Source organism: Manacus candei, unplaced genomic scaffold (assembly GCF_025592945.1).
Source record: "Manacus candei isolate 608988 ecotype Guabito, Panama unplaced genomic scaffold, ASM2559294v1 h1tg000005l, whole genome shotgun sequence".
Taxonomy (NCBI): domain Eukaryota; kingdom Metazoa; phylum Chordata; class Aves; order Passeriformes; family Pipridae; genus Manacus; species Manacus candei.
Window position 1 is genome coordinate 7,888,942 of NW_026138053.1, and position 14,095 is coordinate 7,903,036.

Consider the following 14,095-nt stretch of genomic DNA (forward strand, 5'->3'; position numbering starts at 1 on the left):
CAATCCTTGGTCTTTGCATCGTCTGGGAGAGCACTGGCTGGGACAGGCCAGAGCCATGCCAGGGAGGGTTCTAACAGTGACACATGGATCATGGATCAAAGCTGTGCCCTGTTCCTTCTGGATTTGCAGTATAGATTCAGCCTCTGGGAAAGCTGTGAGCAGGGAAGGCAGCTGCCAGTGGTGGGTTTGGGTGTGTGACAGGGACACCAGAACAAGGCAGTGCCAGGCACTCTGCTGCTCCAAAGGCTCATTCACAGACAAACACCTCCCAAACCAGGGGGCCCACAGGCAGACAAAAGGTGGCTGGGATTTTCAGAGGCTGTTTGAAGTCATCTGGATGTTTCTGTGCAGTAACCAGAGCTACAGGGATTTGGTCCATCCTTGCTGCCCTGAGATGCAACTCAGCTGCTAAACTTTGATACCCAATTCTGCAGTTCAGGTGGTTTAGATATCTCTCATCCTGTTCAGGTGTTTGCAGGCCTGGCACAGGTTGCCCAGAGAAGCTGTGGCTGCCACATCCCTGGAAGTGTTCAAGGCCAGGTTGGATGGGGCTTGCAGCAACCTGGTCTAGTGGAAGATGTCCCTGCCCATGGCAGGGGATGGAACAAGATGTCCTTTCCAGCACAAACCATTCTAAGATTCTATAAAACTGTACAACTGCTTTATGTGCTGCTAATGCCATATTTTGTACCTTCATTATAGAAGGGTTAAAGAAACATGTGCCATGGCTCTGTTCAGCTCTGCCTTTTATTTATTTTCTCCTCAGACAAACAGGAGGTTGATATCAAAATCATGATTTTAGGGCTACATGGTTCAGACAGCAGATCTGGCTGAGCAGTAAAGCTCAGTTTATGTTCCAAAATGGAGCAGGACAGGTATTTATTGTGGGAAAGCCCCCAGAGTGCAATATTTAGTGGAATGCTCTTTCTATAAAATTTTACAACCAGTTTATAGAATTCCACAGAGAAGATTGTCAAGATGCAATCTTTATTATGTTCCAGTCCAAATCTCTGTGTGGCTTCTAAATATGTGTGCCATAAGTGTGCCTCTAAATGGACCTGTCCCTGGTCACATGGGAAGTGCGTCATGCCAGAATTGATATCATCACTGGATTATCCTCCTTCTTAGCACTTTGGATCTCTGTAATGCACTTTGAAGTCTTCAGAGGAAGAGCTTCATGGGAGTATTTGAAGAGCCTGATTCAGTTCTTAATTGGCCTGATTCATGTTGAGTCACCAGGATGTCCATTAGCTGCATCTTTAACATCCAACATGCAGATTTTCAGTGGTCTGCAAGGGCATCAGACACCCCCAGCAGCTACTGAGATTCCATAGGATTGGGATATCTGCTTCCCTTGGTGAAAGTGCTGATTCCTGGTGCACCAACCAGCACAGCACTGGCTGCCAAGTCAGCCCATTTCTCAGTTCTCCTGACACCTGGATGACCAACTGCTTGCTGGGAAGGTTTTGGGAATGCCCTCTCTGGCACCTCTTACGCACACAGAGCCCACCACACCCACCCCTCTCCATCCTGCAGGGAGCACTTGGCTGCCAGGAGCAAAGTGAAGAACACAAGGAGCATTATCCTTTTCATTTCCTGGAAAGGCATTTAGTCCACAAGTGCTCCTTGAACAAAACAGCAAAAGGCAGTGAGTAAGGCACCTGATGACTAAAATAATTTAGACTGTGGGAAGCAGCAGGATTTGATGTTGAATAAAACCCAAGTGGGATTCATTTCACCAAACTCAAGCCATGTGAAGTTAAGCATTCAGTTAAATTCGGCCTAAACAAGGCACCCAACTCTTGATCTCTTGTCAGAGGGGACAAGTAGATGCTCTGAGAGGGTGACTCATCCCGTCTGACTTTGTTCTGCTGGGCTGAAATGAGTTGTCCTTTGAAGCTGCTTCCTAATACCACTTCCTAATACTCAGCAAAATATGTAGAGAATCTGGAGTGGGCAGATTATTGATATTAAACAGCCTAAGTTAGGTAAGATAAAGACAACACTAATACACTGCCATGTGCAAAGGACCACAGATTCACAGGAATCATGGATTCTATGATTCCATGGCCAGCAGTGGCTCACTTAATGTTTTTCCAGACTGTCCAGGTACTCAAAGTGTCTTAATAGCTTTCTTTTCCTTTAGAGGTAGCATTTCTGGCAGATTTTTGGCTTATTACGACTCCTTTTGGGGTGGAAAAAAGGGAGACATCTAATCAATGAACCACCTTGTGAATCTCTGTCCTATAGTTCTCTTTCCTAGAGGAAAACATTTGCTTCATTCTGTAGCAACAACTACACAGAATGGATGGCAGAGGAGAGAATGAGCAATTCCAATTATTAGGATAATAAAGGGAAAAGAATGGGGACACTCAGTAATAAAATTAAACTTTGGCAAACTTGGCCAAAGCCATATGTGTGTTCTGGACCCACTTTACCTCTCTTCGAAGATGCAGAGAAGGATCTACAAACCCTGCCAGCACCATGGGGCTGCTGAAATTTCCATCACAGAGATGCAATATGGGACAAGATTTGCAAACTTTTGTTTGATGGAGTAAAAAAAAAAAATCCCCACAGGGTGTTTGCAAGATTGAGGGTAAAGTACAAATGCTGCAGCCTCACCTGGGGTGTGATTTTGCTTTTTCATTTTGAGAGATTGAAAGCCTAAAACTAAGTAAATGAGCTCTGACTTAGACTCACTAAAAAACCCCCACAAAACAATGTAAGGAATCTGTGACAACTCTCTGAGAAGCAGAAGGTTTGACTTGAGAATAACTGTGGGCAATTAAATATTGAATGTAATAAGAATATTTTCTTTGTGTTTCTTACGACATTTCTTGGTTAATTATATCATGCATCTGTTGAATATGTAGAACGTGCTGCTAAAAATGCTCAGCTTCTAAAATTAATAAAAATATGTCAGAGAACTAGATGTGTTATGAATAATACTAGAAATGGTACAAATAATGATGACTATGGAGCCAAGGGGCCTACTCCCACTAGTAGGAATTATTAGGGATGAATAAGAATTGTGGGATGACAACTATAGTACTTTAAATCTTTGAAACACTTCACACACTTTCACCCCAGAGACACCTTGCAGCAACAGAGGAGGAGAGATACAGGAACTGATCCTGTGCTATGACGTCAAACAGCTTTGCCCATGACTTCAGGAGGTCTGGGATCAAGCTGTAAAATTCCCTGAGGCTGAACTTGGTGTCAGTGGCAGGATGAGCTCAGGCTCCTGCACTCCTGCTCTGGGTGGTTCATAAGACCACTCACATGGTGTGATCTGTTAGCACAGTGGTGTCTGTATAAATCACTCCTGCCTTTCAGCTTTGGATTATCCTAATATTTATAGGGCTAGAAGCTTAGGAAATAGCATTATGTCCCTTCCAACCCAAACTGTTCTATGATAGGATAGATGGATAGATAGATAGATAGATGGATAGATTGATGGCTTCAGATGGACAGAAGGCAGGGCTAGATTGGATGGCGAGAAGAAACTCTTCCCTATGAGGGTGGTGAGGCCCTGGCACAGGTTGCCCAGAAAAACTGTGGCTGCCCCATCCCTGGAAGTGTCCAAGGCCAGGTTGGATGGGACTTGCAGCAACCTGGTCTAGTGAGAGGTGTCCCTGCCCATGGCAGGGGGTGGAAGTGGATCATCTTCAAGGTCCCTTCCAACCCAAACCACTCTGTGATTCTATGATTACATACATAACATATATATATATATATACTTAAGAGCTGGACGTCATCTCTCTTACCTAAACCAGTTTGTGGACCATGAAGGCTAAGGCTGTTCTAAGGCTTTCTTTCTGATGGCCACATTATCCCTCCTTGGACCCCAGGAGAAAGAGTAGCAGAGGTGGAATACAGCTGGGGCAGCACAGGCTGGAGCAGACCAGAGTGGGAGGGCTCAGGGGACAGGGTAAAGTCACTGCTTTTTTCCAGAAGATTGATAAATGTGTAATTCTGGAATAAAACTTCTGATTTCAAAGAGAAGGGATGGGCAGAGCTGACAGCAGGGGTAAGGATCCTGTCTGACCTGGTTTCACTTTGCATTTTGTTCCTGTTCCTGCTGTTGTGAAAGGGCAAAGTGAAGCCCCATTTTACTCTGCACCATCAACATTTCAGTCTGAACTAAGAGCTGGATTTATAAGGACTGATCAAGGTTGATTGAAGACCTTTCAAAGACATGATGGGGCTTTGGGCTGGGCCTTAACAAAGACCATATTTTTAAATTTATTTCCATATTGCAAAAATGTTTGACATTATTTGCTTCTTGTTGAGTAATACTCGATTCTGGAAACTTTTTTTTCTTCCTACAGCAGAATGAGAAATCTGGAAAATCATTGTTTTATGAATAGAATTGGTAAGAAAAAAGTGTGATATACTGTAACTCTTTAAATAAGAAATTAATCCATTAAAAACTCACAACACTGGACAACCAAAGAAAAAGATGTGTCAGGAAGGAGAACCAAACTTTTCCTGGGTTGTATCCTTATTTTAGGCATCAGTTCCTTGCTGCTGTTTTGTTTATTTGCCAGATTTTCTTTTTATCTTGCTGTAGTTACTGTGCTCAGCTTTCTCCAAAAAGAATGTGCAACAAGGAATATCCAGAAGGTTAGAAAGAGAATTCAACATCATATCTTTGTTCATAAAGACTCTTCTTGAAAAAAGGATTATTTTAGCCAAGTTTTCTAAGGAAACAAGACTCAGGACCATGTATGTGGCAGTCTGTTACTACCTTTCTAGTAATCCTTAATGGTTTTGAAATTTTACTGGGAAGTAAAAGTCAAATACATATAGTTTCTATAGATTCTGTGGAAATATCTGACAATTAAAGGGTCTTCATAATGTGCCTTACGAGGGAAATGCAAACACAACCCCTATATCCACATGGTAAAGGCAGAGTGGGAAGTAGTTTTTTTTTGTCCCATGGGACTATTTAGAGAGCAATGGGTTCATGCCTCTCCAAAGAGAAATGCTATTTATTATTGGCTAGTGGGTGACTTCTGCTTCATGAGGGAAACGTGCTTTTCAGAGGGTTTTAGAGAAGAAGGTGCCACCCTGTGCTGGTGGAGACTTTGCACACGGGAAAAAGCAGAGGTTTAAAATGAAAGAGAAAGATGCAAATGAACAGGCACAAAGATGCAGAGGTGGCAGGAGAGGGGAGGAGAAGGATGCTGAGAAATGGAGCCTGGACCAGCTGTGTGGGCAGAGCCCCTTGGGTCTGGCTGAGCACTGGGATGTGGCTCCATGGCTTCTTCAGAGCAGATGGATAACCAAAGGATTAAGTAAGAGAATTCTTGTGCAGAAAAGGGAGAGAGGAAGCTGATCTGAACAGCTCCATTTCCCTACATGTGTCCTTTAGAACCCCTGCACAACAGAGCTGGGATGGGAGAACTCTGAATTTGTTGGAGGAACTGGGACAGAGAAGGACAGGGGGCACTTCCAGTTAAGAACAGCTGGGTCTGTCCCTCTGGGCAAGAACTATGGATATTTTTTTCCTGAAATAATCCCTTTCCCTTTTTCTTATGCTTATCTAGACCCTGTTCTTACTGACAGCAAAGGGAGTTTCCATTTTATTTCTTCAGCTTTTGCTGGGTTTTCACATCTTACTCTATTTCTGATACCAGAGAAGTTCTTTTTAGGGCTTAGTTCTTAACAAATGTGGACATTTATCAGAACTGACTTTTAGTGCCAAAGTGCTTGCTCTGTCCCTCTCACAGTTTGTGAGAAAAGGAAGGTAGGGTGTGAATACACAACATTTCAGCAAGTCCCTGATAACTGCCTGGATGCTCACTTTTGCCCTTGAAAAATGGAAGTGAGCTTACTTCTCTTTTCCTGAAGGCAGTTTATTTTATGTTTAGTGAAAACAAAAGCAAAGCAACAAAGCCATGATAAGAAAATTCTTCTACTCTTGGAAGTTCACTTCTGCCCAGTAGCTGAAATGCTTCAGTTTTACACTGTCTCTAATTTTTCTTTTTTCAAAACTTATTTCTGTATTCCCAGCCAAGGCCAATATTAGATGTATCTTAGGAAAATCATCCAAATTGCATTTCATGAAATAGCTTCAAACCTCACTAAAACTTTTTTGACTTGAAGACCTGAGCCTGGTCCTACTGTCAGAAATGACAGAACTCTCTGATGGTGAGACTGGCCCAGGGATTGAAAAGTCACTGTAAATGCTTTAATACCAATGGATTTAGGGATTTCCTCAAGCACTTTATAGTCATGTTCCCAGCTTTGTCTGTGTTTCACTGATGATTGTCTACTGTTCTCCCTAATCCTCCCTGGGCTTTCTGCAGCTCTATCTTCCCTTCCTGCTGACAGATAAAGATTTATTGTTGCTACCTTCAGTGTTCCTGAGTACTAAGATCTCATTCCTTTCATGTAAACATGGGAATGTTTTGGTGTTTTCTTTTAGTCTTGGATTCCTTAGAGATAATTAATTCATTCTATTATTCTGTTCCTATTAGCAACCCAACATCTGAGCTTTTAATTACTCTACCCTTGCTGTTTAATTAGTTAAAGCTTGCTCAGACCTTTGAAAATAGAAAATACGAGACATGATTATTTAATATTTCTGAACAATTGGCTTCAGGATGTTTTAACCTTCTCTTTATATCCACTGATGGAGCAGCATCCCTTGTCACTTCCCCCCAGAAACCAGAGACATAGACCAAAACCATCAGCTGAGTCATTTCTTTGTCATTTGACTTCTGATAGGGAGAGATTTAATATCATTGACTTTCTCTCAGCTTTCCCCACCTTCTGCTATGGATCCTTTTCAGGAGGCTGCTTAAATGGATCTCAGAAAGATTTGGGCATGGTGCTGCTGATCCATTTGCCTGTAGCAGAACCCACTGCTCATGCCAGGAAAGGATCTGTGATGCACTAATTTTGATTTGGGCACAGGGAGACTCAAATTCAGGGCACCTTGATTATAATTGCAGAATTCTCTCTCATATCCAGGAACAGCAAATGTGGAAACAGCCAGTTGTGTGTTGGGCTTTGTTAGTTATCTACAGATCATGAAACTCTGGGCATATTCACACTGAAAAACTAAACCAACCCCCTCACAACTTAATGTTTGTCAAGGCAGAGATTTTTTTTACCTGCAAAAGAGATATGGATTTATTATTCTGTAGTAGCCATCAAGTGATTCTGATATCTGCTCTTGTGAATCACTAGTATTCTCCAGGACTATTACTTTTAAATGTCAGCTCTTCACATCTCTGCTTGTGATCTGCCACTTCAGCCACCACCCTTTGTTTCCTTATCAGTGTCAGGGCAACTCCCAAACCCACAAAGATTCACCACTTTAGGAAGGCCTTTTTTTCTGAGTCTGATTTCTGCAAAGAGAGTTGTATGAACTCTTCCAGCAAAGCTCTCTTTGAACATCTTCTGTTGTGAACAAGGTGAGAATATGGGTGAGGTAAATGTAGTTCCTGTGCATGTGAACCTTTGGGTTACATGTGACACCAAGTGACACCATCGTTGCAAGAGGTGTCAGTGAGAGAAATATGTGAGTTTCTACTCTACGCTAACTTTGAGACATGGAAAAATTATGATAGCAATAGAAACAGGGAGTTCTTCAGATTCAATTTTCAAGGAACCATTAGAGACTTTTTTCTGATATAATTCCCAATCTTTTCCCACTCAGCTTTGATAATAAATATCCCTTGAGGACAGCAAACATGAATCTACTGCGAATCTTGGACAAGGGGTTTTAATGATTTCATTTAAAGTGCTGTTCATTCAATCCTTGCAATCTGCCTGTCTCTTTCCTTAGTTCCTTATGTTTTTATTCAAAGAATTCTCCCTTCCAATTAAGTGAATGAAGCTTAGAATTAAGTAAGGCTGTCACAGGAAGTAAAATGAATATGACTGATTTTTATAATATAAATTGGAAGCAATTACCAGTTTTCTATCTTCATTTTTGCTTGGAAAATTTACACTTAACCCGGCAATACACCTTAATTAAAGGCCTATCTATCTATATAACCTTCTCTTTCTATCAAGAGTCCTTCCGTGGGCTGTGTTAAATTTACTACAGCTTCATCTCTTTGTTAATAACCTTTTCCTATATTTTCAATTAAGTTTCTGGTCACATTATAACACTGAGGTAAGAGCTCTGTCTGACCTTTAATAGGATATGGATAATAGAACATCTTTGGCTCATGTTCTCCTTTGGTAGCACAACCTCTCACTTCTACTGAAAACATCTATGGAATTTGTAGACAGTTAAATGTGCTCCTTGCATGAAGGAAGTCTATGCCAGACTGCAGTAAAGCTGGATGGACTTCCATCCACAGACTCTGAGACCAGACAGTGCTGAAACAACCTCACTTTTTCTTGGTTTTATGGCAAACACCAGTGGGACACTGTGAATGAGCCTTTATATAAGATAAAATATTTTATTTTGACTGATATTTTCCATATGGCAGGTCATGCTTCTCCCCACATGAACCCAAAGGACTTTGGGGTAAAGGGGGCTGTTATTTGAGGTGATAAGGACCACACTGTATCTGAATTCAAGTAGCTGGACACCAAGTAGAACTGACAATTGATGATAAAGAATGATAAGGGATGTTTGTGCTCTCCTCAACCCCACAGAATTTTGGGGTGGGAAAGGTATATTTGGTATCCAGCCAGAGTTTTGTCAATAGGAATATCAGAACCAGCTGCTTTTCTTGCTGTTCTCCCACAGTTGGATTAATCTGTTCTTCTTTATGTTTTGTCCTTTTTCTTGTAACTTACAGCTTGTGATGCTCCAAAGAATTTTACTGCCAGAGTATCATGTATTTTTCTCTGGATAGGGGATTATTATTTTACTTCATTGAGTATGAAACCTCCGGCTCCTTTTCAGCTTCATTTTTTTGTTCTCAAATCAGCCTTTCCCTAACTTAGTTGAACAAATCATACAACTGGCCTTGGCTGAAAGTTGCCAGAGCACAAAGGGGGCACAGTGAGTTAAATCTGCCAAGGTGACACCTCTCTGCATTAATTCCTGTTGATATTTCTGTCTCCATGGATCAGTGTTCAGGAAACCTCATCTGGCATGTCCACATAAAGTGGGGTCTAAAGATCAAGGCAGTAAATTTGTCCCAGATGAGGCAGAGCTTGATATTTCAGAAGGAGAACTCGACCTGTGGCAGACCCTGAATGGATGAAGAGGGAACAGCTCCAGGATGGGCTCAGGGCAGGGAGGCCACTCCTGCCCCATGTGACTCACACTTATTCCCATATGGGTTTGTCCCACTGACTTGAGTGCTTTGTTCAATGAATTACTGGTTGAACCTGCTGGTGAATGTGCCATATCAAAGGGCTGTGGGGCAATCTCTTCCTCAGGCGGGTTTTGGAAGCTTTGGAAGCGGCTCAGATCTGCAGATAACACTCCCAGAGGAGTTTCCAGGGGCCCTGCCTTGGTGTGGATGCAGCTGATGCTCCTTGTCCTGGAGCAGCAGAATCTCACAGTCACCCTTAGTCAGCAGGACTCATGTTCCATCCATGTCCAAACTGAAAAGGAATTCATCGTCATCATCATCATCTTCATCATCATGTGTTCACCTGTCACGACACTGCCTGCAGCTCCACCAGTGTTTCCAGCCCAGTCCACCCATTCATCAGCTTCTTCCACAGTTATTTCCATCCTTCTTCTGTGTTACAGCCTTTGTTCTGATGTGAACTCCCTGACTTTTTCCACCAGGCTCTGAATCTTTGCCTATTTAGTCTCTCTTAAATAAACATTTCAGCTTGTTTTTCTACAGAACTGAGTTTACTTCTACACTCATTAGGTTTTGTCCCCATTCTCCTCCCCCGCTTCCTACTTCCCTATCTGTTCTGAGATTGTGGGATAAGGAACAACCCCTTGTTTAACATGCAAAGCATGCAAACACATGCTAAATAATTATGCAAATAGTTTCAATTGCTTTCATTGTGATTTTTATTATCATTGTTTTGGTCTTACCATGGGAAGTGGAAGCCAGTGAGCCAAACTGCCTGAGTAGAGCTGGGACTAGACCCTGAATTTCCCGACTCCTGTTCAGGCTGGAGCACATGACTGTCTCCTCTAGTTGTTGTCCCCTGGAAAATTTTTATTTACAGAAACAGAAGTTCTGGAATTTGCATCGTTTTGTAGCAGCAGTTCCTGCAGTATACTCAAAATACTGTTGTTTTTTTTTTTAATATTCAGACCATAGCAGTCACATTTCTGCAAAATCATAGTAAAGGAAATTATTGTGGACACTGGATACTCCTGTGCTGTTAGATTTCCCACTGTGAGTTTGCTGTAGTTGCTACCAGGCTGCTCTGAACAGGAGGGGGTGGTGTAAGAGAAAGCATTTCTTTTAAAATGTGGTGCACATCAGAAAGAGTCTCCCAAGCCTTGTGTATGGGAATTGCACTCAGGGCTGTGTTTTGGGGCCGTTAATGGATCGTAGTCCTATGAGGGAGGAGGGAAGGGGCTGTGAAACAGCAGAGCTCCTTCTGAAGATGAGGAACAGAAGGAGGGAGCTGCTCTAGGCAGTGCCAGTGCTCTGGGAATGGTCTTCCTCTGACACCAAGGCTGCAGACTCATCCCTGAGGTGCTGCCAGCTTTGCCCCTTCTCCTGCTGGGAGGACCAGCCCAGCAGAGCAGCAGGACTGGGAGCTCCAAGCTATGGGGAGAAGGATCACTGAGGGAGGCACCATCTCCTCCTGTCACAGGCCAACAGGGAACTGTCAGCCCATTTCATGTGTCATCACTTTCTTTCCCTCTTCAGGTAAACCCACCTCCTATCCAGTGACCACTTCCAAACCAGGGCTGAACATGCCAAGCCAAAAGGAGAGGGCAGGATGCTCTGGAACACAGACAGGACACAGACACACAGGATTTCCTCCCTGCTGCCAACTCAGCCCCTAACAATCAGTTAGTTTTCCTGGATAAATTTTTAGAAAGAAGCGGAAGGAGGGAAACCTTTCCTGCAACTTTCATTTCTGGAATGAAGTAATTGCTGGATCTTATTTCTGGAACAACAGTTCTGCCTCCTAAGAAGTGAGCACAGGGAACATAGGGAATGGCTGAAGCCTTGGAAGGAAGAGTCTGAACATGCCACAGTGCTGGAATGCCATGGATTTGTGGAAAAACCTGGAAAGAAGCTGAGGAAGAGCAGAGATACCAGGCAGCCTGGAAGATGGGATACCATGGAATTTTGAAGAGGAGTGCTTGGGCTGTGTGAGAAGCCTGGCAAGAGCATGGATTTGCTGGAAATGCAGGAGATGCATGCACAATATTCAGTTCTTCTGTCATTTAATCCCAAATCATTCCATGTTTTCCATTCTTCAGAAAGCCCTCTTTCTCATGTTGCCTGATTATATGAGGCTTTTGGCCCTCAATGAGAAACAACTGTAATGGTTCTTCAGGTCACAGAGAAAAGCTTAGCACGGATAATCCAGCTGGGAAAGCTGAAAGCCTTTGGGATGATGTGTGGGGCTCCCAGTGCTATCCCTGTGTTACTTTTCTAGAAGTCACCAAGAACCAGTCTGAGCTGCCACACATATTTGGGTTTTCAGGCCATGCATTCTACCTAAAATGTGGTAATCTGTGGGAGGAAGAAGGAACAGCCCAGAAATGGCATCTTTTTGACACATGGAAGCCAGTGATTCAGTCATTTCACAGGTACATGGACTGCTGCAAATATGCAGCTCTTAAAAACCCTGACAGTGTTTGAAGAAGCAGTTTGACAGTGTCAGTCCCCTCGTCATCCTGCCAACTGGCCAGTCTGTTTTCATGTAAGCCAAGGGCTCATGGAACAGGTGAGCACTTGGTTGGCCTGAGGAAATATCTCTGTCTTTGTGCATGAAGCTTTAATGACATTTCTTGATGTGGCCTTGTTCTGTGAGTGAGGAGAGGACCTCAGACTCTGAGGATGCTAATCCAGCACTTCTTGCTGACCTTACACTGACCTACATAATTTAAACCAAACTGATGCACAAGCGACACAGTTTCTGCTGAGAAAGTGCAATATGTGCCAACATGTTAATAGTACCTTTTTTTTCCCTGTCTGTTTAATCCAGTATCTGATGTGAATGGAGGGAAAAAATGATGTGCAACGTATTCCTTGCACCAAAGCTTTAGAAAAGAAAATGTAAATGCACGAGTATGACACGAACTCCCTCTCTGCGAACACGCGCTCACAGACTGGGAGCTGCCAAAGCACAGTGAGCCAACCTACAGTGTGTATGTGATCTACTGAAGGGAGGGGACAGGCCTAATTTATGCACTTGGCCCTCAGAGCAGGGCTTACCTCAATGCTTGTCAATGCACAGATTCTGTAAATCTTTCTGGGAGAAGGAATGTCAGCTCCCACCAGGCTCTGGACACGCCGAAAATGTCGCTCGTGTAGATGATGACTTGTGTTCAATTTGCTGCAGTGGATGGGCCTGAACCAAACTCTCTTTCTTGTTCCAAACATCTCTAAATTTAGGAGTTTTTGGCAACCCAGTCCAGATATGAGTCAATAGTTCTCTGTGTTCCAAAGGATAAGTATTAGGCTGCAAAGGTGGGAGCTGTTATGTAAATGGGATAATATTAAGGAATGTCTGTATTAATACCTTTGTTATGCTCAGAGCTAAAGGTTTGCCAAGGCTTAAGTGGACTCATGATGGGCTGGACACATCCAATTAATATAAGTAATGTGATTTTTCTTGAACAAATGTGACTTCTTGGTGCACATTACAGCTGCTGAGTGTTTCAGCTCTGCTGCATCTGGTCCTTGGAGGGTTACAAATGTGTATTCTAGTGCTGAAGCTGCTCTTATTTCTGCATTTGTTTGGTATTCAATAAATGGGTTTGATTTTCAGTGCTTCTGTCAGGGAAGTAAAAAATATTGGGGTGTGTGTTACTGATGGATATAAAAGCCCCAGGGGAAAAACCCCACAGAATATGAAATTAAGAATGATGTGTCCACATGCAGAATAAGTGCATTGGACCTCCCATCTCCTTCCTAATGTCATTGCTGTGTTCAAAGATTCTACATCAACTAAAATTCTTCCAAGGCTTCTCTCACTGAATGTCTCATCTGAGTTTCTTCCACTGATGCCATAATTAGCATTGAACATGTTCTGCTGTTTCTCTCTTGTCCAGAGGAGGAAGGAACCATAGGTGGGTGTGGTTTATGGTGGGACTTGGTGCTGGCTCAGGGCAGGCGGAAGGTGAATGCCTTGAGCTGTGCACTTGTACTTTGGGTTTTGGTCAAGTGGGCAATTCTGCTTGGTTTTCAGGAAAGGAAACACAACTTCCTTCCACAGTCCTACTGAAGCTTTCATATTCTTTAAATGTTTTGTGATTCACCTGTCAATCATATACCAGTCTCACTCCAGGATGTCTCCTGAGTGGTCAGAATTCACCACTGGCAGATAGAGAAAACCAGTGGCACTGAGGAAGATTATTCCAATCTCTCTTCTGGCTTCCCAGGCTGGCAGGGACAGGCAGTTCCCCTGCTTCTCCACAGCTCTGCCCATGGCTCACCATGATCTCCACCTCCACTCCCTGCACAGGGCCCTTAACTGGAATTGTCCTTCCCACTCCAGTGCTCCCTTGCTGCTGTGCACCATCACCGTGCTGGTTGTACCATTGTGGAAGGAGCAGGTTTGTCCCTTTTCCCGTGCTGCCCGGAATGCTGAGCACTTTGAATCACCCCCCAGAAGCAGGAGGCAGTGTCATGGAGCAGGCACAATGTGCCACATGAGGGTCAGCTTTGTGAGCTGGATCGGAGACACTGTGCAGCAGAACACAAACTGCTTATTCTTTCACAGCTGTTCTCCCAAGCACTTTGAGCATTCATTCCCCTCAGCATGCAGGAGATTTACGTATTTCACTTCCACGGACATGGCAGGAGAGACCCTCCTCACTTGCAGATTTGTTCTTTTAATAGGCATCCAGCACAACTGGGAATTGAGCACATGTGCGTGTCCAACAGAGAGGAGACCAGAACCAGCTGTAGGCACAAAGAACTGCTTAGGAGGCCCATTTTTTTGTGCTGATTTGGTAACTCATGGGCCAGCCAAATCTTCCTTTTTAGGAATGAGAAGAACAGGAAAAACA

At 43.3% G+C, this 14,095-nt stretch overlaps 1 long non-coding RNA gene across 3 annotated transcripts in view; it reads left to right on the top strand.

Annotated features, from left to right (window-relative positions):
- The window catches only part of LOC127480140 (uncharacterized), a 146,050-nt gene extending 132,993 nt beyond the window's left edge, over window positions 1–13,057 (top strand). For all 3 annotated transcript variants that reach the window (XR_007907773.1, XR_007907774.1, XR_007907772.1), the window contains one exon: window positions 10,773–13,057. This is a non-coding gene — a long non-coding RNA (uncharacterized LOC127480140). The remainder of the gene's footprint in view (window positions 1–10,772) is intronic.
- Window positions 13,058–14,095: the final 1,038 nt, after the last annotated feature.